The 23069-nt window shown below is 41.0% G+C and overlaps 1 protein-coding gene across 6 annotated transcripts in view; it reads left to right on the forward strand.

The window, feature by feature from the left end:
- Positions 1 to 2739: 2739 nt before the first annotated feature.
- LOC137347242 (cAMP-dependent protein kinase inhibitor alpha-like) overlaps positions 2740 to 23069 on the forward strand; it is a 110021-nt gene continuing 89691 nt past the window's right edge. For 2 of the 6 annotated variants that reach the window (XM_068011536.1, XM_068011531.1), the window contains exon 1: positions 2740 to 2862. The gene's annotated coding sequence lies outside the window, so the exon portion shown is untranslated. Of the gene's footprint in view, positions 2863 to 3087; positions 3427 to 8366; positions 8589 to 9513; positions 9667 to 17089; positions 17213 to 23069 lie in introns of those variants that run through there. The other 4 variants (XM_068011533.1, XM_068011532.1, XM_068011534.1 and 1 more) reach the window with 4 other exon arrangements.

Here is a 23069-nt window from a genome sequence, read left to right on the forward strand (position 1 = left end):
CTCGTAAGACCTTCCTTCCATACCAGGCAACATCCTAGTAAATCTCCTCTGCACCCTTTCCAAAGCTTCCACATCCTTCCTATAATGCGGTGACCAGAACTGCACGCAATACTCAAGGTGCGGCCTCACCAGAGTTTTGTACAGCTGCATCATGACCTCGTGGCTCCGAAACTCAATCCCCTACTAATAAAAGCTAACACACCATATGCCTTCTTAACAGCCCTATTAACCTGGGTAGCAACTTTCAGGGATTTATGTACCTGGACACCAAGATCTCTCTGCTCATCTACACTACCAAGAATCTTCCCATTAGCCCAGTACTCTGCATTGCTGTTACTCCTTCCAAAGTGAATCACCTCACACTTCTCCGCATTAAACTCCATTTGCCATCTCTCAGCCCAGCTCTGCAGCCTATCTATGTCCCTCTGTACCCTACAACACCCTTCGACACTATCCACAACTCCACCGACCTTCGTGTCATCCGCAAATTTACTAACCCACCCTTCTACACCCTCATCCAGGTCATTTATAAAAATGACAAACAGCAGTGGCCCCAAAACAGATGTTACGAACCATTGGATTTGATTATCTCAATTATTCTTGCTACGCTCAATCCCAAGTAGAATCCCAATTGGCTTTTTAAAAGGAGGTAAATTGATCCAGTATTAACTTCTCCATCTGGGAATCTATTCTGCAAATGCAGCATTGATAAATCTAAATCATCTTGCTCTTGTCCTATGTGAGACTTGTTAATTTTATACTCATGTCCTCAATAATGATATTCCTAGTAAAACTCATTTTTATATATAGCTTTATTACAGAAAAGCTTTTCACTTAATTAATTACTTTTGAAGTGTAGTGACCATTGTACAGCTTAATAAACTTACAACCTAAGTTAAATGACTTTAACAATGTTTGAATTCAGCACATTGTGTGTACAAATTTGTCAGTCTTATAGTGGGCCATTCCTATGTTTCATAAGGGTCATTCATAATTGTAAAATATTACTCAATACAATTGTAGCTAAGTCATTACAAAAAATAGCCAGTTTAGGGGTTATGGAATCATGGAATTTCCTCCCTAAACCTCTCCGCTTCTTTGCTGGTCTCTCCTTTAAGACGCCCCTCAAAATCTACCTCTTTTACCAAGCCTGTCCTAATATCTCCTTATGTTGCTCGTTGTCAAGTTTTGTTTGATAAAGCTCCTATGAAGTGCCTTGGGATGTTTTACAATGGTAAAAGTGCTACAAGTTGTTGTTGTGAAATATTATAGTGATATTAAGAGGTCTGTTGATTAAGAGATGGTAGCATCAGTACCCTAAACCTATTTAAAATACACCCTTGTAGCATACTTCATTGTCAGTAAGGAACTGTGAGATACATGAAAGTAATCTCACAAAGACATAGCCACAGAGCTCAAATCCTCAAAGTCACATCCCCACAATTAAATTGTTAATATTACTTCAACATTACATGTTGTATTCCTATGTCAGCACAGCACAATCATTTCTGGGGAAAGAAATTTCTTATTGCTTTGAAAGTGTACAACTTGAAAAGCCATTAGCACTACTTCCAGGTCATGGAATGAGCTTCCAACCAAACATGGTGATCAGGAATCATTTGGTCCCTGTGTTAGAGTGACCTTGTAAAGATCTTGACTGAAGGTTTCTTGTGGGTACTTCTTGTGAAATTCTAAACGCGCTCTTTTGGAACTGTTGTCTGAACTTGTGTGATATAATTAGCTGCAGGAAGGGTGGGATGATAGGGGAGGTACTGTTTTGCTGAAAATTGTGTGATTTTATTTCTAATCAAACATAAATTAGATTAATGACACAAACACTTTTAATTGGCATTACATCTCTCTAAAGGAGGCTGCCGTTCCAATAAGGCACGCATTTTATACATAGATTTGAGAGCTGCCAAGTCAGGAAGCACTGACCCAGGGTACAAAACATAAACATGCGTGTTTCAGTGAAACTGCATTTTATCTTGGGGATGGGGGAGAAGTTGCCAAAAATAGTCACTATTCGGAAAGTTTAAAAATTTGGCTTTATCTTTCTCTCCGTGATTCCTTAATCCTCCGTGTCATCTGCAGTCCATTACTGCTACAAAACGTTGAACATGGTCCAGCCATTCAGGGAAATCTGCAGGAATAGTCTCCGAGATCTGCAGAAAGCAACCGCGCCGAGAATCCAATATCAGAACAGTCCAACACACGATCACAGTCAAGACAAAAAAAAACTGGTTCCAGCAGAGATCCCACATCGCAGAAATCCAGCTTTTATTTGATTATTTGCATGCACATTCACAAAGTAGCTGTTTGTTGGTTCCAATTTATCACAGTTGTGCGTGAGGATTTGAACTGCGTGCTTGGTGCTGTCTTCCCAAGTTCCCTTCATTGTCTCCATTTGCTCCGTGTATTGTATTTGGCAACGCGGCTAGAATGCAAATACATGGGGCATTGTTGTGGAGCGGGCCACTTTTTCCAGACAGTAGGGGTGACATCAGATCTAAACATCAAAACCGAGCAAAGAACACTCCCTTTTAGGATTCAACACGAATAACAGTAGATTTTTTAAACAAATAAACACTCACTATAGCAAAAGACGGAGCTCTGCTCAAACCCTGATAAATATCCTGGACAGTAACCGCGCCTCCTCCCCCCGCTGCTGCGATGGTAGTGGTAAAGACACTGTCTTGGTTCCCGATACATTGTGTCACTCGTGAAACCTTGCACAGAATGACGCGATGTGGATGTGTGAATTGTAGGGGGATTCCTGCTTTCTTCCTAACTTGATCTGCACCCAGTATCTTTTCAGCTCAATGATAATTTGTTCCTTGCAGTTTCATTTTCATCACTCAGGTAAGAGATACCGACTACAATACTTCATTTTTTTTAATTGGATGCCAAACTTGCGTGAATTGCATTCAGGGTTATTAATTGTCAGATGCAGGAAGCTGTTTTCACCATTTTTTCCTCCCTATAAATGAAGACATTTCCCCCTCTATTTTGAAAGCCACGGCAGTCTCATAACCGACTTATTTCAGTCGAATTGGTGTCAGTTTCTTGAATTCAGGACAACGGCTCCCTGCTCGGATTAATTTAGAAGCAAGGCTGCGAGTCAAAGAATTACACTTAAATATCAGTGGGCCAACTGGTACTAGTCGAAGTAATTGCAGAAATACAGCGGTGGAGATTTTTTCAATGGCTTTGAGGCAGAAGGGATTCGTAATGTCTAGTTTAAAAAAAACTCGTCGCTCCTCCCCCCACCAACCTCCAGTAAATCTGTCCTGTAGGACACGAAATAGCTCCAACTAAATTTTGAGTTCCCCTTAGATTCGTTAGTGACTACATGGAAATCACATGCATTTGTAAATCATGTGATTGGCTTGTCCCTGAAGGAAGTGTGGCGTGCTGTGCTAACTGGTAAGTGAGAGGATTTACTGCCAAGGGTATTTCAAGATTTTGGGTGAAGTTGTCTCCTCGGAGCAGAGTTATTTAATTTCATATATTTTAACTTGTAATTTTGTAATGGTCCATTCTAATCATAACACCATGTTTAGTTACTAATTTAATAGGTATTTAAAATAATGCTTATAGCAACTGGAAATGAACCTATCCCACTGTTGACGTGTCTTGGTTTTATTGCGTTTCGGAAGTTATTCTCTGCTCATAGTTGGCTTCGCCACTGTTTACATTGAAACTGTAAATATTGGTTTATTCCATATTTCCAGCTGTTTCTCAACTCAAAACGTGTCGGTCTGGGGGTGTTTTTTAATATATATATCCGTTCTTAGGATGTGAGCATCGTTGGCAAGGCCAACATTTATTGGGAATTTCCAGGCAGGCAGAGTTCCTGGAAGACTTAGAATCAGATTTTTCCCATAAAAATTTACAATTTCGAGGTGTTGGCCGGCCTTAGCAGATATTCTCCTGCAGCAGAAATGTACTTGGGCGGTGTGAATCTTTGTAGTGCAGTCTTTTCATTGCTTGCATTAACATGACCCCAATTGGTGCTGTGTATACTTCTAAAAGTTACTGCACTTCAAAATAATTGTATGTGAAGAGCTTTGAAAGATGTGATAAAATGCAAGCCTTTTTAAGGAAGCGGTTTGTAGTGGTGAGTGCAAGGGACTAAAATATGATTTCATCACTAACAGAATGACCCTTTGTGTCTTCTTCTAAATAAAGACTTGCTTTTATATAGCGCCTTTCACGACCCCAGGACGTCCTAAGGGTTGTCCAGCCAATGAAGTACTTTTGAAGTGCAGTCCTTCTTTCAGGAAACTTAGCAGCCAATTTGTGCACAGCAAGCTCCCACAACAGAAATGCAATACTCGCCAGATTCCCTGTTGGTTAAGGGATAAATATTGACCAGGACACCAGGGGTAACTAAATAATTCCATGGGATTTTTTTTATATTTGCATAAGAGGGCAGATATTGCTTTGGTTCGATGTCATCTGAAAGACTTCAGAGTGCAACATTCCCTCAGTCCTGCACTGGAGTGATGGCCTATATTTTAGATGTTGTAATGTGTTTTACAATCTTGCTGTGATGATGCCGCCTTTCAGTATTTCTGGTTCATGAGGGATACATGTAAAGAAAGTTTTCTGTCTCTGTACAACGCAATGTCTCAGTAAGCTTCATATGGAAGTTTATTTTTGTCTTCGGGACTTTCTTTTTTAAAAGGTGGTGTTAAAAGGTCGAAGGGCTTCCTTCTTTTCCCTCTCCCTTGTTTTACCACAGCCGGTTTAATTCTTTTTCTGAAAGTGGATATAGTGGCCAATTCAGTGTTTGGTTCTTGTTATGATCATTGCAAGTAAGTAATCGGACAGGTTGTTGTGAATTTAACAAAGAAAATGGTTAACTTTATTGTACCTAATCGGAACTAATGAAAACAATAAACTACACGCAACTTTCTCACATGCTTGAGGTTTACACACACCCACAAATAGGTTAGAGTGGGGAAAGTAATTCGGTTGAGTTAGTCTCCATAGGGGAAAAAAGGGGTATACAATCTGTGGTGTCTGGTGATTCGGCTGGCTTCTAGCTGAATTCAGTGGCCCTGAGGCTTTTTAGTTTGAAGAGGTAGATGACTGGTTCAGTGGTTCTCTTGGAGACGGGGCGATGCAGATGATTTCCTCGAATGGGGTTTCTGATTGTAGCCAGAGTATGCAAAGGTAATCAGTCAACAGGCAGGATTTGAAAGCTTTAAAGCTGGAATAGAGGTTTTTCAGACAATATATAAATGTAATTTGTTGATGTAAACAACAAATGAAAGAGGTATAAATAAACCCAATAGTCAGCTTTTCCTGCAAACTATATTATAGTGGTATTTGGAGAATATCTTTCCATCATTCAAATTTAACACATCTGGGTAGAAGCCACTATGGAAAGTAGAAGTTGTGGGCTTTTTATTTAATAGGTATTTCATCACATTTTATTCTCTAAAATATTTGTCATTCCTTCCTAGAAGTAGTAAGTCATGAACAGAAAAATGTAGTAGCATGCAGGAGAACAGATTCTTAAGTGGGACATTTTCTTCCTCCAAATTGGTGTTTAGGTAATACTACTAACTGAGATGACTGAGATGGTGGTAGGGAATGCAGTATGTGGCCTTGGTGTCCCTGAGTTAGGGAAATTGTGGGTCTATGATGGGTTTAGCTTTGTCCACGAGCGAGGAATTTCCATTAAAGGCTGCGGCAAGGTTGATGCCCTGACGGCTCAGCTGGTGAAACCAGGGAATATTTGAGCGATACGGAGGAGAAAGGTCCCAGCTTTGATTCTTGGTCTGTGCAGTATCAGCTCACCTCAGCATGGAGAAAAATAGGGATGCTAAACCTGTCCTTGGCTTAGAGAAATTGCAGGTATACATGAAGCTGTCCTCCCTCCTTCCCTTCCTTTCACTGGCTAATTGCCAAGTTGCCTGCTGACAACTGACTGTAAATGTCCACATATGAATAATCACTGGGAATGAGATAGTGGAAGGTGTGTAGCAGAGTACTCAGAGAAACTAGGATAGAAATAAATCTTGGGTAGTATCGCAAAGGTCACCTGTTGTATGCCCTGCCCAGTATTGAGTTCCATCGATTGCTGGAGCTGGATATTGATTTGTGTATATAATGAGCAGGCAATGTAATACAGCCCTATTTGTGTTATTGCCAAAGACACATTTCTACCACAATGACCTCAAAAAAAAAAAGACATCAACAAATGAATAAATAGCTTGGGGCAAGATAGGCTGCCCCAGTAATTGCGGTGATGGACAATGTGTAGAGAAGCAAGTAGTCAAGACTGTGGAAAATCTTCAGGGAAAAGAGATGGCAGGGAAAGAAGGGTGGGGAACATACTTTGGGAGAAATAAAATTAGGACAGCGTTTTAAGCATTTTAATTGTTTTTTTTTGGTTAGGTGTTCTATTCCTATCACAATTGCTGAGTGGTTTTGTACTGTATATTAAGTAAAAGATTATTTAGCTCATCCAGCTTGCTCTATTTATAGCTTCACAGCCAGGATCCATTCAGATAATTTCATCTATTTCCTTTCCAGCTGTTTTTGACAACCTTCATTCGTCGTGAAATTGTGCAGAGGTGGGAGTAGTAGCCTGGAATAAGTGATAAATGAAGCAAAAATTGAACACCACTCTCTGCAAATGTAGTCCACAAACTGAGAGAAATAAAGAAATATGAACAACAGTTGGAAAATCACCTGAGTGATCTTTAGCTTTAACTGGAGTGCTTTTGCTGAATGCACTCTACATTTATAACTCTTCCTGACATCATTCATAATTGCGTCAACACTGTTTGAATTGAATTAGATTTCCTGTGCAATTATGATTGTCCAGAATACCCCCCTTTTTGTATCCTGTAGACCATTCGAATAGATTCACTTGGTATACTGTACTGTCATTTAAGACTCTTCTATAGCCTAAATGGCCTGAGAGGAAGTGCCACAGCCACTGAAAGCCGACCACGAGGTAGTTTCATGCTGTGCCTTTGGAGTTTAGTTTAGAGATACAGCACTGAAACAGGCCCTTCGGCCCACCGAGTCTGTGCCGACCATCAACCACCCATTTATACTAATCCTACACTAATCCCAGATTCCTACTACATCCCCACCTGTCCCTCTAATTCCCTACGACCTACCTATACTAGGGGCAATTTTATAATGGCCAATTAACCTATCTGCAAGTCTTTGGCATGTGGGAGGAAACCGGAGCACCCGGAGGAAACCCACGCAGACACAGGGAGAACTTGCAAACTCCACACAGGCAGTACCCAGAATCGAACCCAGGTCCCTGGAGCTGTGAGGCTGCGGTGCTAACCACTGCGCCACTGTGCCGCCCTTTGAAGTGGCATTGATAACAAAGGTCAGGATGCTGCCACTGATTATTTCCCATTGTGTCTGCCATGTTGATTAAGACCATGAGTGGGTAGTTTTAAAAAAAAAAAGGACCATCTTCACTGGATGGAAGCCACACTATTAACGTTCCATAATAAAACGAGATTGAGTGTCAGCGTGTATTAATTAATCCCTTCAATTCATAATTAGTCTGCTGGGAGATGTATGCGGCTGTTTCAAAGTACATATTTTGATAGTGGCCTCTCTTTTGCCACCAGTGTCATCCATCATAATGACATTGGAATGTCGAGCTCAGGATGTGAATATTCCAGTTCTTTGATAATCCTGATTGCCCTTCTCTAACCAATGTTGGGTGTCATTTTGTTTCTTTAAATTCTTTTGTAAAGAATATAAGAGACTCGAAGAAAGGAATATTTGGTTAATATCTCCTGACCTGCAAATTAAGTTCCCATGGAGACACGATCCTCTCAGAGCTCCAGTGCTAATTTGACATCAAACTCAAAGGTAATTTTTTTTGGTCCTGAATAAATTGAACTGAGAAATGTTCTTGGATTCTGTTGATTTTACAAATTCCACCTATTTTGCTTCTGTTTTGTATCTATTCACTCCAGTTATTTTTCTTGCCATCTACGATCACCCTATGTCATTCTTCATAGGAGAGGGTCGGACAGGTGATCAACTCCTGGACCTCTGCTGCTCTGAACCTGACCAGTAGGAAGTGATCATGAGTGACCTAGGTTGCATCTGATCCATGGGCCAGCCAATTGCTTGGAGCCTCTCCCATTCTACTGGTGTTAGTTTGCCAGAAGTACAGTGGAAGCCCATCTAGCTACACAAATGGGATTTCCACTGCAGTACTGGCAAATAAATGCTAATAGTGTTGGAACAGCTAAGAGGAAATTCCTGACTCAACTAATCGGAAGCTAAATGAGTTTAATGCACATTAATGTGTAAATTCAGCAAATGATGGCGACGAAGAGATGTGCTGTGATTTGCAAATCGCTCGATGGTTTATGCCACTCCACCACTGGCTTTGCAAAAGCAGGAGCTTGCTGTCAACCTTCCCATGATTGTAAAGAATTTGCTGCATTTGCGTTGTTAAAACAAATTGAACATGCTGCAGCAAGTTAGGGCTTTTCATGATGAGAATTGTGTTCCTGCAACGTCAATAATCCTCTTCAGCCCAGAAAGAGAAGAATTTAAACTGTGGAGTCGCATTCCTGCCGGTAAGTTGTTCAAGGTTTCTAAAATTAAATTTTTTTCTTTTCCTTTCTGACTTTTTTTTCTCTGCAATCTTTCTTTCTTTCTTTCCTTCTCTAATTTCTTTCTGTGCTTAATCAGACTCTGATTCACCTTATTACCTTCTCTCGTTGCTCTGTTCCTTTCTTTGTCTCCATATTGAGATTTAAAGATAAACTGTTGGTCCTGTTGCCTGGCATGGTCCCAGATGCCCCATTGACCTTGCTGTTACCAGCTCGCACCTCCAGCGATTTGCTGTGAAAGTACTGTTCCAGCTGAAGAGCAAGGGGAAAAAAATCCAACGAATGGATATGCCGCAAGATGCCTTGCTCCAGCAAATTCTGGGCCATTTTTCTTTCTCCCTCTGCCATCCTGCTACACCCATTTTAAAAACCACTTGAGAACTTCACCAGTGAAACCCTGTTATGACCTCTCCATGCCCCAAGTTTATGGTATGCTGTTATACAGCTGCATCTCCTCTTCCAATGTTTGCAGGGTATTTCATGTGTGTGGATGTCATTATGCTGTTTGACCATGGCTGATTTTTGTTTTCTCATTCTTAGCTTGAGGATATTGTCATTACCCATTAGTACAGTTCACTTCTCCCTTTTTTTAAACAGACATTCCTGGAATGATTTAATTTGTGTTTCATTTATATGGCTAAATTTATTCTCTGCACCTTCCACAGATGAAATATAATAAAGCAATCCTGCATTTTCATGATGTAATACTTCCTACATTACAACTGTGACTGTACTTTTAATGTACTTAATTGGCTGTAAAGCACTTTGGGATATCCTAAGGTTGTGGAAGACGCTATATAATTGCAAGTCTTCCTTTCTTTCATTAAACCAAATTAAGCAGGCAGTTCTTTAAAAGAAAAAACCCTCCAATTTATGCTTTTCTTTTAAGACTTATCTTGAATGAACATAGTACAGGATGGATGAAAGCAAGAGCTTTGAAAATAGATTGAATTAATCATCTGTGCACCAGTCTCCTCACCACCTGGCTTGGAAACAGCACATGAGCAGGACCAACAGCTGAATCATTTGAAAATACACCAAGGTACAAAAGTCTTTTTCATGAAAAAATAAAATCCTTCAAAAAGGATGTTTGCTTTCAACAACATGACTGAAAATAGGCCCCAAGGTATTTAACCCTCCCCAATGAAAACGGTAGTACATCAATTCCCAAAGCAAATGCAGATGAATTCCAACTGTCACATTGATTTTCTTTGGTAATTTTTATAACCAATTTTACCTTGCAGTATTGGCATTATGTCACTGTCGAGTACAGCTTTGTGGCAGCTATTAAAAAATAGACACTCAAGTTTTTATTAACTCCACAATAGGCAGAGATACCACTTGGTTCTAAGCCTGCTCATTGTATGTCCTCAGAAAGAGGACTGTGGTGAAAGAAAGAGTGGGACAGACATGATAGCTGAATTGCCACCTGTGCTCTGATTCTAGAATAAACTTACACTAGAAAATTTACAAAATGCTTGATGATTTACCCTTTGACTGATACCCAAGAATGTACTTCAATGTGTATTTGAGACATTGTCTAATTCCCAGAGGTAAATTGAGTTTATGAAGCTTGCTTCAAGAGGTAACTGGCGCCACTATCTTCAAGCATATGGCAAATCTTATTTGCTTCAAAGGTAACAGACATATATCATTTTTGTGAAGATGACTTTGCACATAACTGATAGTGATGCATTTGACATGGCTAAAAGTAGTATCAACAGAGTCCTGGTTTTCGGCACAGACTGCTGGCTAGTCCCTCTCACGTTGGCAATATCAAAACACACAGCAAACTTCAGGCTTGGCCTTGTATCATTACATCTACCAGCAGAACAATTCACATCTTGCATACAGCAAAAGAACCAACTTGATGGTCCTGACCTTTATGGGGAGGTGGGAGAGACTGAAAAGTGGAGAACCTGGTAAGGCTGGGGACGTGGAAGTCCTGCTGAACTTAAAGCAGGACCTTGGTGTATGCTTTTTTCCGATTTCCCACTTGGTGACCACCTAAATTGACAGACTGGCGGATTGGAGAAAACAGTGGGGGTGGGCAGCCCCAGAAAATTGGTAGGGTGAAAGGTCAGTATTTGGGGGGTGGGGGGGGGAGTAGTTGGGGGAGTGTCATAGGCTGCAATTGGCTAGAGGAGGAGAGACAGACCATTGGGGCCGGTGAGGTGGCAGCAGGCAATGGGGGGAGAGAGGGGCTGTGGTTGGAAGAGGGAGCCTATTGGCTTCCTTGATGGGCTGGGGAGCACTCTTGTTTCTTGTATTGTAGAGCTGTGGCAGCTCTTGCCTCCCTTTTCGCTGCTGGGTTTCCTGACCTCTTGGAACCCATGTTGCATCTGTAAAATGTTAAGTTGGGCTCCCAACTGCACAGTTAAAAACAGCAACGGGTGTTTTACGTGCTGGTTTGGGGTTGCATTCTTGGTATTTTCAGTTTTAACCCCATGACCACCTCCTGCCCATCATTGGGTAGTGGGTGGGGTGTTAATACCTAGGTCAATATGTCCAGTGCTCATCTATCGCACTTTGTGAAAAATATTTTTTAAAAAAAGAGAAAGAAATTGGGCATTCAACCTTGCTGCTTTTGTCCTGGAGCCTGAAATTTACACACCATCCATTGCAACTATTCAGATGTACTAGAAGTCAGCTTCAATGAATGAGATTCCCATTAGGATCTGTTGCTTTGTGCTTATAAAAGGGCAGGATAAGGTAAAGGCTAAACACTACAATTGTACTCAAGACCTCTGATTCCATGTGAGCAAGCCACAGGAGATCTGGTAGCTTCCATATAGCATTTCCCAAAAACAATATTGCTGTCATTAATTACTGCATATGTGTTCCTAATAAATGGAGTAGAATATATAATAAATTAAGAGTAAACTATTACAACAACTTGCATTTGGCTGGCACTTAGGATGTAGAGAAACATTCCAAGATGTTTCACAGACCAAAATGAATAATATATGTTGACACGCATTGTGTTGGGCACAATAGGGTATTTTAGAATCCATCAATTGGTGGCTGTTAAGTCTAATGGCTGGATGTTAAACTGTCAAATAATTAAGGAATTGGGTGTGCAGTAGCTTAGACACTGGCCTGCGACTTCTGTAGTGTGGGTCATCTCCAGCTGAGACTGACTGTCTGAGAGTGTTCTTTCTGCTGACTAGAAATGCCCTGTGTGAAATGAGTTTGCCCAGGCTTAGCCAACAGCACAAGACAGCCTGTAATTTGGTACTAAAGTGATAATCTCCTACAGAGAGGCCACGGGATGTAGGACATCCAAATTGTCTTATGGATGCATTAGTGGTTTGGAACTGAAATACATTGGGGTAAAGTGGAGGATGCCATACTCCATGTCTAACCATGCTGTATAAAGTGTTCTATTCTTTGGCAGTAACATGCTGCATCTTGTTGAGCTTCAAAATTCACAAGGACATTAAGATTAAAAATAAAATTTGTGGGTTATTACATTACAAATTAGGTAGCATTGCCACTTCTGCAGAAAACGAACAGTAACAATTTCACAAAAATAAATTCTAAAGTTCCAAAAAAAATGCATTCACAGAATGAATAACCTATACAGCTGCATTCTGGAATATTCCTTGAATAGTCATATCTCTACAGCCTCCCAAGTAGCATTCTACAGAAATTTAATACCAACAGTAATGGAAAGGACTGAATTAAGTCTGCATATTCAGCAGAGAACTAAGTAGAGTTCACATCCAGATGAGAGGATTAGCTTTATTTAGCACCAACCTTGCTGCAATAAAATCCAGCCAATGTAATAACTGAGGATTTAATATATGAATGAGGTGCAATTATCCTAGAATAACTGCATTAGTATCAAAGCAACTTTCTCATTGCATTTCTAAAGCAACTTAACTGTCTTCTGTTTAACTTGACGTGCACTCAAAGAAACATTTTAATCTAAAATTGGATTAAGGCCGTCTTTTTTTAAAAAAAATGAATTTTTGCCTTTATGAAAGTGTGGGATGCTAGAGCCGGGGAATGGAATGGTTTCCATTTTGGTCACCTCCAGTCAGGTATGAACATGTGAAAATAATGGACAAAAAAAGACAATTGGCCCATCAAGCTTGCCCCACAAAGTAGTGATGCCTTATTAGACCCCCTATACCCACCAGAAGCAGGTAATCTCCGAGGAGCAACAAAACCAGATTAAAACACGAGGCTAATCTGGAAATAAAAACTAATTGAAGATTGCAGCCAGGAGACCATGTTGTCTGTGCTTATAAGGTAGATTAAATACATGATCTCTGCCCCAGCCAGGGATTGACCAGCTCTCTTTTTGAAGCTATGTGTAGAGTCCGCACTTGCCTTGCGAGGCGGTTACCTGTTCCATAGGTCCCCTATTCTCTCGAAAAAGATAGAAAAGCAGGAAAAAAAATGTTATAGACGTTTAGGGAGCGAATTCTAGAGCTTAGAGCCTTGGCAGCTGAAGACACAGCCACCAAAGATAGAGCGATTAAAATCCGGGATACTCGAGGCCAGAATTGGAGGAGCATAGATATATTAGAGGAGATTAGAGATAGAGAGGGGGCGAGGCATTTTAAAATCGAGGCATTGCTTAACCTGGAGCCGACTTATAGGTCAGTGAGTACAGGGGTGACGTGTGAACGGAACTTGGTGCGATTTAGGATATGGACAGTAGAGTTTAGGATGTGTTCAAATTTACAGAGGGTAGAAGTTGGGAGGCTGGCCCGGAGAACATTGAATTAGTCAAGTTTAGAAGTAACTAAGGCGTGGATGAGGGTTTCAGCAGCAGATGAGCTGAGGCAGGGCAGAGTTGGGCGATGTTACGGAGATGGTAATAAGTGCCCTTCGTGTTAATGCAGAAGTGGGAAGCTCATCTCTGGGTCAGTTATGACACTGAAGTTGTGAACAGTCTGACTCCGCCTCAGACCGTTGCCAAGGAGAGGGATGGAGTTGGTGGCTAGGGAACAGAGTTTGTGGTGGAGACTGAAGATAATGGTTTTGGTCTTGCAAATATTTAGTTGGAGGAAATTTCTGCTGATCAAGTATGGACAAGTGATCTTACAAGTTAGAGACTTAGAGGAGGGATTGAGTGAGGTAGTGGTGAGGAAGAGCTGGGTGTCATCAGTGTAGATGTGGAAACTGCTGCTGTGCTTTTGGATGATGTCACCGAGGGGCTAAATGTAGATGAGAAATAGGAGGGGACCAAGGATCGATCCTTGGCGGGGGGTGGGGGGGACAAACTAGAAGTAATGGGAGCTGGCTATGGAACCAGATGATGATGGAGAGGCATTGGAGGAGAATGGTCAGCCATGTCAAAGACTATAGACAGGTGAAGGATGAGGAGATTACATTTGTCACAGTCACATAATATATCATTTTTGACTTTGATAAAGAGCTGTTTTGTTACTGCAGCAGAGGCAGAAACCTGATGGAAGTATTTCAAAGATGGGAGTTCTCTGAAAGATGGGCATGGATTTGGATGGCGATGAAGAACTTTGGAGAGGAAAGGGAGGTTGGAGATGGAGCAGTAGTTCTCAAGGACAGAGGGGCCAAGGTTTTTTTTGAGGAGTAGGGTGACGACAGTAGTTTTGAAGGACAGGGGAAGAGGCCCTGAGGAGAGAGAAGCATTAACAACATCAGCTAATGTGGGAGCCAAGAAGGGAGGTTGGGCAGTGAACAGTTTAGTTGGGAATAGGGTCGAAGAAGCAGGAGGTTGGTCTTGTACAAGATGACTTGGAGAAGACATGAGGGAAGTTAGGAGAGAACTACAGAAAGATGCAAGTTCAGGTTTAGGGCAGGGGGAACCTTCCAGAAAGATTGGCCTGATGGGCCAAGGGAAGGGTAAGAAAGAGGCAGCTAATTTGGTCTCCGTCTTGGTGATTAATGAACTCCTTGCAACCGAGCCATACCCTTGTGTAACTTGTACATGTGTCCCTGTTCTTCCCCCTATTGATCAATAGAAGCATATTCTTATCCTTCATCTATTTTTCTCTTTTTAAAAAAAAAACTTTATCAAATCACTGAGACTACGCATCTCTAGTGAATAGGCTTAAACAGCTGGTCTATCTGCATAACTAAAGTTTTTAAACAATGAAGTGAGATGTAAAGTTAAGTTCCCATAGTTCTGCCCAAAAATGTCTTCAGTTTAAACTGTAAAAAGATATGCATCACAATTACATTTTTCCATTTACCCCATTGGTTATCTGGTGAGCTGCATGAATGTCAACGGTGTCAGTCAGTGCCAAATTAGGAGTAATGTTATGCTATGGCCCCTTGATACAGCAGTAAACGACAATGAAAGGATTAAATGATAAATCTATTGGGTTAATACCTTTTGTAAATTAAGCCACAGGGAGTAGGGAAAAATGTAGTTATATAGATCGAGTTGGGGTAAATTGGATAGCTCTTTCATAGTGCTAGTGCAGGCATGATGGGCTGAATGGTCTCTCTGTGCTGTAAGATTGTAAGACTCGGAATCATCTTAACAGCTTATGGAGAACTTCAACATTAATTCATTGAAGCTCAAACTATCCCAGTGTTGAGAGGGTGGGAAATTGCAAGCCTCCACTGTTACGTGCCAACAGAACCAGCAGCAAAACCTTACTGTTTATTCCATTAATGCCTGTTAAGAATAACTCTGGCTGTGGCTTCTGGCTAACATTACCAAGGAAAGGAAGTATTAATAGAACTGTTATGTACTGTGCCGTGTGATTATTGAAGAGATTTTTTGAGGATTTACTAAAAGGATATTGATGTCCTGGTGAAGTGACTGGAGTTGCTTGGCATTAAACTGGTTGCAAACAAAAATGCACAGTCATGTGATTGGCGATGGAGTAGTATTGTGCATTACTGGTTGAATGTACACTAGAATACCACCTTCTCAAGGGCAGTTAGGGATGGGCAACAAATGCTGACCTCGCCAGTGACACTCACGTCCTGTGAAAAGAAGAATAAATTCATGTAAGAGAAAAATCCCAAGTTTCCACAATGGCTCAGTTGGTAAATCTGCTGAGCCACACAGATAAAGAAGGTTCCATTCTCATTCTGTGCTGAGCTAGTTGATCTGTCAAAACAGTATGAAGGCTTGTACAATTGGTCCTTTTGGATTAGTAGAGAAATGTCAGTGTGGGCCTCCTGGTTCTCATTGCTCTCCTGAGATACTTGTTGGAAAGAGTGCGTATGTAAATATCAGGTAAGGACACCATTTTTGCCTTTTCTCCCCTCCCTGCTGTAGGCCAACACTCATTCCCTATTCACACGAGGCATATGCTGCAGGTGGACAGCGCCTGTGGAACTTTAGCTCTGTGTGCTGTCAACAGATTTAGGGGGAAGGTGGGGAATTTCCACTTTTCTTTAATAAATGCTTGTCAGAACATTTCATTCTAAAGTTACAGCAGGTCTATTGGAAGTGAACTTTCTCAATGGATAACATTGTGGCTGAGAGTGGAGCTGACAAAGCAGACTTATCCTTGCTGGTCCAGGGACTAAATCCGCTTAAAGTTGCTGAAAGTATAGTAGCTTAGTGTTAGATCCCTAACTAATCCATTCATTGACATAACCAGTTATGTGGCTACCTACTAATTCTTTTTATACTTCCTTTTTATTTTTAACAGAACTTGGCTTTTGTTGGCCTCTTTGGCTAATGATCCACTATCATGACTGAGTTTTTGTTGAGTTTCCAGTGGGACTATGCCAGCTGAGCAGTTATCAATTATTCCATTGAATATTATGAGATGAATCTTGTATTTAGTAACTTTAAATCAGCATGAAACTACCAAAAATGCTGTGGTTTCCATATGGAATGTGCTTTCAGTTACTTGTTTAATAATACCTTGCTGTCAAACTATTTGTTGAATTCAGTTTCACAATTTGCCAAGGTGGGTCTTGAAGCTATGACTCTTGGATTGTTAGTCCAGTACTGTAACCAGGTTACTGTACCTGTGAGATGATGATGGCTTCATCACTATGGGAGTACCCATAGGTGGAACCGAAACACAGGGTAGGAATTCCCCAAACCCCACCAACATGCCCATTAACCATTTCATTACTCATTATTGCTCAGTGAGCTTTTCTTACAACAGGTTTATGTTCCAAAAAGCAGCATGTACCTGGTTTTAAGGAACCTAAACATCATTTTGACTTGTTGCTGATACTCCTACACCTGGTTCGAAGAATTTAACCAGTAGCTTCAGTCAGTCTGGACCGGCTATCACACAGCTATCTAGGAGCAGCTGGTCCACGGTTGGCAGCCATCCAGCTGCAGCAAACCACCAGCCATCCAGCTGCAGCAAAATGGGGTGAGGGGAGGAGGTGGGTTCATCTCCTTTTAGAAGAGAAGTACGAGTCAATTGGGTGAGGGGGAGTTGCCAGAATTGGGAATAGGGAGACAGCAGCAACAGCACAAGTACAGTCGAAGTTAATACCAAGCGTCAAACGGCAAAACAGTGCAACGCTTTTTCATTCAACAGAGACACACGAGAGAGAAGAGCAACAACAATGGCAAGCATTTTTAACACCAACGAACATCCCTGAGTGCTTCAAAGAAGTGTGCGAAAATGAACACTGACCCAAACCTGGAGTTATTGGGAAGGGTGAGCAAAATTCTGATCAGTTATAAAGAGGGTTTTCAAGGAGATCAGAGGGAGATCAATTATTTCTCTGTTTTACTCCATCTCCCTAAGCTGATTTATCTTTATAATTCTTTCTTTCTCTTTATGTACACCTGCTGTATCCACCGAATTAGTTATATGAAGTGTGGGGCATGTGGTACAATTGCTACTAGCAGTTCTAAATATTAATAATTCCTAAATATTAATAAAAGCTAGAGCAATGAGCTAGGTTCTGGAGTATCTGTGTGCTTTTGTTCAGTTTCAGTTGTCTCCTATTCTTGTGTTGTGCAATCAGTCACGTGTGAGACTGCTCCAGTTTGAATTTCGTCTGCAATTTCTCAGTCATGTTATCAGCATGGAATTCTTGCATGTTGCCTATACTACAGTGTGTGTGCTCCTCATACCTGGGGCTGGTTTGTGTTTTTACATTGTTAAATGTTGAAGTGTTGCTGCCATTCTGGCTCCTTGTATTGATTAGGATTGGATGTTCGTTGCCTGCTGTTAACTGTACTTCTTCATTACAAAGTTACCTTATGAGGTTGTAGTCTATAGTTTCACCATACTTTTGGAGTTTGTGTGATAAGGCCCAGTATTTTTACTTGTACCTATGTTAGCACAAGATTACATTTTACCCCTTCCACTAAACAGAATAGATGGGGGCTCCTCCTTTGTCCATTGACCTGACCAAGGCCTGCAACACCATAAAACTGTCAAGGTCTGTGGAAGGTGCTGTTCAAATATATGGCTGCCCTGAAAAAATAATCAGGGTTATCTGTTCATTTCATGACTGCATGATGGTCGTGTGAATGGTGCCTTTCCTGTCACCAATGGCACTAAGCAAGGCTGCATAATGGCTCCAGTTCTGTTTGCCATCTACTTTTCGGCCATGCTCTTGTATGCACTCAAAGATCTTGACATAATATACATTCAGTTCAGGACAGATGGCAACCTCTTCAACGTGCAAAGGCTCAAGGCCCACAAAGATCAAAGAACAGCTACTAAGTGAACTCTTGTTTACTGATGACAGCTCTCTTAGCACACGCTCTGGAGGACATCCAGCTGCTTGACCACTTTGCCCATGCCTCAGAACACTTTGGCCTTCCGCAAACCTTCATGGTTTATTATGTTGTAGGCCTTGGTCATATTTTAGAGCCAGCTGAGCATGAGGCCCTGTGCCGTAGGATGTTGCAAACTTGGATACAGAGACATTCTGAAGTCAATGTCTTGGCTGTAAGTTGGACCCCACGACATGCAGTAGGGGTGGGGAGAGAAACAATCATGGACAGTTCCAAAGGAAGATGTCTACTATCAAAGCAATCTCAATATTTTGAGAAGAGTCGGGTCCCTACAGGACAAGTGAGCACACTACAAAGCCAGTGCCTTCACCCAACCCTTTGACAGTGACTTCAGATGTAATATGTGCAATCTGATCTGCAAATCAAGATTTGGTTTAATATCACATTAGATGACACCAATCTGGACAGTGAACGACCACTCTCCTTGCTGAACACTCATCTGTCGAAGCAATGGGAGAATCCCATCACTTTTCGCTCCTCCCCTGTCTGTGGACATTTTGAGACAGGTCAGTGGGGAAATTGAGATATTCAATTTTCCATGGAACATTGGTCGCAGCTAGCAGACAATGTTGGAATGGTATGTTTTGGAGGTGAACAACCCAGGGTTGAATCATGAAGATGTGCATATGGGAGAATATTCTGAAACTTCCTTTCAGGGATTACTAGCATTTTTCCAAAACTGTCCCTCAGGAAGTTAAATACATTGATAGAGAATTGCGTTTATATAGCACCTTTCATGATCACTGGACAGCCCAAAGTGCTTTACAGCTAATTAAATATGTTTTAAAGTGTAGTCACTGTAATGTAGGAAATACAGCAACCAATATGCGCACAGTAAGCTCTCTCAAACAGCAATGTGATGACCAGAAAATGTGTTTTTGTGATCTTGATTAAGGGATAATTGTTGGCTAGGACATCAGGATAACTCCCCAGCTCTTTGAAATAGTGCCATGGGATCTTTTACGTCCACCTGAGAGCAGAGGGGGGCCTTGGTTTAATGTCTCTTCTAAAAGACAGCACCTCCAACAGTGCAGCACCCCTCCGTACTGGAGCATCAACCTTGATTTTAGTGCTCATGTTCTTGGAGTGGGATTTGAACCCACAACCTTTTTTGATTCTCAGGAGAGAGTGTTACCAACTGAGCTACAGCTGCCACCTGATGACTGATTAAAATCATGCTTGGACTGTGGAAAGAGTGGACTTTTGGTCACATGGCCTGTTCCAGCTTTATGTTCATATAGTTGGTAAAACTTTTTTTGTAAAAATCAGGTATAATTGAAATCAAAACATGGCAGTGATCAAACAAAAGGCTGTCCAATTTAACGGGGGTGGGGGGGGGGGGAAGAGAGAGAGGGAGGAGGCCATTTTTAATGTGATTTCAGGTTTCTAGCTGTGTTGGGGTGATGGGTGCCTTGAGCAGATCATGTGTGAATGATTACCTTCTAAGTGGTTTCAGTGAACTGCACTTTGTTAATTAGCATTCCTGTGAGCCCAGGTAGAAAATAGGCTAATCCAGCATGGGGAGCATTGCAGGCAGGTCAACTCCAGTCCTCGGGGGTGAAGAGAGAGGCGGGGTAGGTAACTTTGTAATGGGGAAAATCCCATTGAGATGCCTTTTCAAGGCATTCCAGAATGGTGATGCCCAAATAAGGAGTGTGTAATGTAGGTAGCAGCTTTAATATGACTTGAGTGTTTAGATTTTGGTCGTTGCAAAAGTTTGTGTACTATTGAGTTCATCGTACATTTGTATGACCTAAACAAAATGGGCCATTTACAGGTTTGTTTCCTTGCTTTCATTCTATTTTTGGATTAAGTTTTTATGTGGTATTTATCCCTACGTTGAAGCATTTTTTTTTACTTATTCCCTGGCATGCAGATGCTAAAATAGCTCATAGTGGTGAATTACAGTCTGTATTCCAATTTTTAAAAAAAAATTAATTTTCCATTTTCATACTTGACAACCTTCTGTAGGTCAGTTTCATTGGCATTGAGGCAATTGGTCAGAAAAACAGATGACTGACTTGTGGAAGCTATTTTTCACTTGAAAGAGAAAGCCAAGACCAAAATGAATTGATTGTAGCCTATTTACTCCTTTTCTGTTATTAACCATAACTCCATATTTGACAGTCTCCTGACCATCTGTTAATAGTTCCTGTTTCTTCCAGCAGCGTCTTGTATAGATGTCTGATTTATCGATTCTCTGTATCTTTGTTCCAACATCACAACAGTGCCGACACTTCCAAGTGCTTCATTGGCTATGAAGTGCTTTTGGGCATTGTGTGGTCATGGAAGATGCGATAAAAATGCAAGTTTTTTTCATTACCTATGCAACCTCAGTGCTGCCCTGCAATATGGGCCTTGGCCCTTAATCCAGTGCTTTCCAATTTATTAAAACAAACTTGTCTTTATTGCACTTTTCGGTTAGCAAAAATCTCCAGGGCACAGTGCGTTATTCCTTGTCAGAATGTCACATGCAACTGATCTAGATGCATAACTCTTGCTCTGCTGTGGAAACCAGATGTTTTTTTTAAATGGACAGCACAATTCCAGATAAATCTTTCAAAGACAATGGACTGAATAAGACTGAGAACTTTAGTCTATCTAGCTTGTCCCATCATCCAAGTCATCTTCAGGACCTGATCTGACTTCATCGTCACAACGTTTGTTTTCTGGGAGCGTGATGACAGCCTTCCGTTCCTCACCAGCTGTACAATGCTTTTTGCTTGAAACCTTCACACTAGCAGTCCCACTCCAAGCATCTTAGTCTTACTTAACTACCCATGTGTAACGTGTACACCTCCCACACATTCATACCATTCTTGGCATTTTCTGAGAATAAATTGCATTTCAATCTGTAGCACACATGCTGCCCTCAAATGAGCTTCAATTTAAAAAAAAACTGGCATAGCTTCAGAAAAGTTGTCAACTCAATAAATGGCTAGGTTATCATGCAAAACATGCAGCAGGGTAAAAGCTTTACTGTAATTTAAGTAACAAGAATTTCCAGCATTCCACATGTATAGCTGAAGAAATAAGGGCTAAAGTACACACAAAGCAGTTTGGCGCAGAGATTTGAGGATTACAAATGTCTAAAGGAAATTGGCAAGCACCAAAGGTGCACTAATTTATCTTCTGTTGGGGTTTTGATCTAGGAGCATCTACCCTGAAAATTCTTCATTTTATATTCAACATTGCCTCTGGGGCCATGTGCAGCGAGTCCTTGATTCTGTTTTGTTATTTTAGGTGTGTTTTCTGTTGGAACTCTTCTATGCCAAAAATAACATCCTGGAACAATTGCATTTATTTTCAACAGGAAGTTAGACTTTAATGATTTTACAAGATACAGTTGCTTCTGTCAGGAATTTAACTTCCGATGAGCCTTGCTAATCTGTTAATTTTAATAGCCAGTGCCTACAATATGCCAACCAGTGCCTGATCAGCTCCAATGAAAGCTGAGACTGGATCGAGCCCTGCTGATGTCACTAATGGGCACTAAAATGAAGCTTTTACCCTGCTGCATGTTTTGCATGATAACCCTATATCCAGAGCCATTTATTGAGTTGACAACTTTTCTGAAGCTATGCCAGTTTAAAAAAAAATTGAAGCCAATTTTGAGGGCAACACATATGCTGCAGATTGAAATGGCATTACTAGTATGTCGATGTAAATGTGGCAGTGTATCTGCAGAGAGGGGCTAAGAGCTGAGTTGAGTGTCAGCCTGTTGGTGTGACTGTGACATCCACCTCCCTAGAGCACCTTCATTGCTGCAGTAACTGTCTGCTGTCACAAGTTTACACTGTCAAATTAGTAAGGATGATGCTACCACATTCCCAGAATCCTCCCCTCAAGAACAGATGAGGGTAGTTAACTGTTTCGTTTTAGTCTGAAACCCAGTCTGTGCACTACACTACACTGTCAGAACTTTGTTACTAGGTTTTTATTATACAAATCAATCCCCAATGGTGGCAAACATGTTGGGAGCCATGGAATTGCACCCAGCCATTGCCACTGATGTCTAGGTCCATAGTGTGCTTATGTGTTGCAGAGAAACACACATTGTTCAAGTTAACATGATTTTCCCTCTTCCTTGCCTCCTTTCAACATCAAAGTTTTCAACCATGTGGATCCATAATTCCCAACCCCATTTCGTAACAAATTGGAAACTAGAGCTGCGAGCTATTTTATTTCCCCTGCCTACAAGGCAGACAAGGTATCCAACACAACAGGCCCTGCTCAGTAGACCACCAGTCAACATTTTTAAAAAGATTTTATTTTTATGAACTATTATTTGCTCCTTTTTCATTTGGTTCCCTTTCCCCTCAGGCATTAAGACTGGCTCATGCTCCACCCACTACCTGGGCTGAGATTGGCTAATACAGGACGCTTCTGGTCTGTATACTGAATAAACTCTGATATCAAGGAGGCCATATGTTTAGCTTCACAAAACTGTAATTTGGATATTTAGGATGGGCAGCACTTTGTTTGATTGCAAAAGGGTATATTTTCAAAAGTGGATATGCTTACCAATTCAGTGAGTGTTTTACCATTTACATGCTATGACCATAAAAGAACCAATCAAAGGTTTTCTAGTTTAAACAGAGGTTAGTTTTATTGTACTTGAGGAAAAAACACAACTGGTCTAAGGAAAAGAATAAACTATGTTCCAACTTTCAAGAGCACAAATAGCTTACAGTGGAGAAGAATAGATTGGTTGGATTAGAGTCTGGAACAATAAAAATATATGGTCTGTGGAGTTTGTTAAC

This window comes from Heterodontus francisci, chromosome 31 (assembly GCF_036365525.1).
Source record: "Heterodontus francisci isolate sHetFra1 chromosome 31, sHetFra1.hap1, whole genome shotgun sequence".
NCBI lineage: Eukaryota > Metazoa > Chordata > Chondrichthyes > Heterodontiformes > Heterodontidae > Heterodontus > Heterodontus francisci.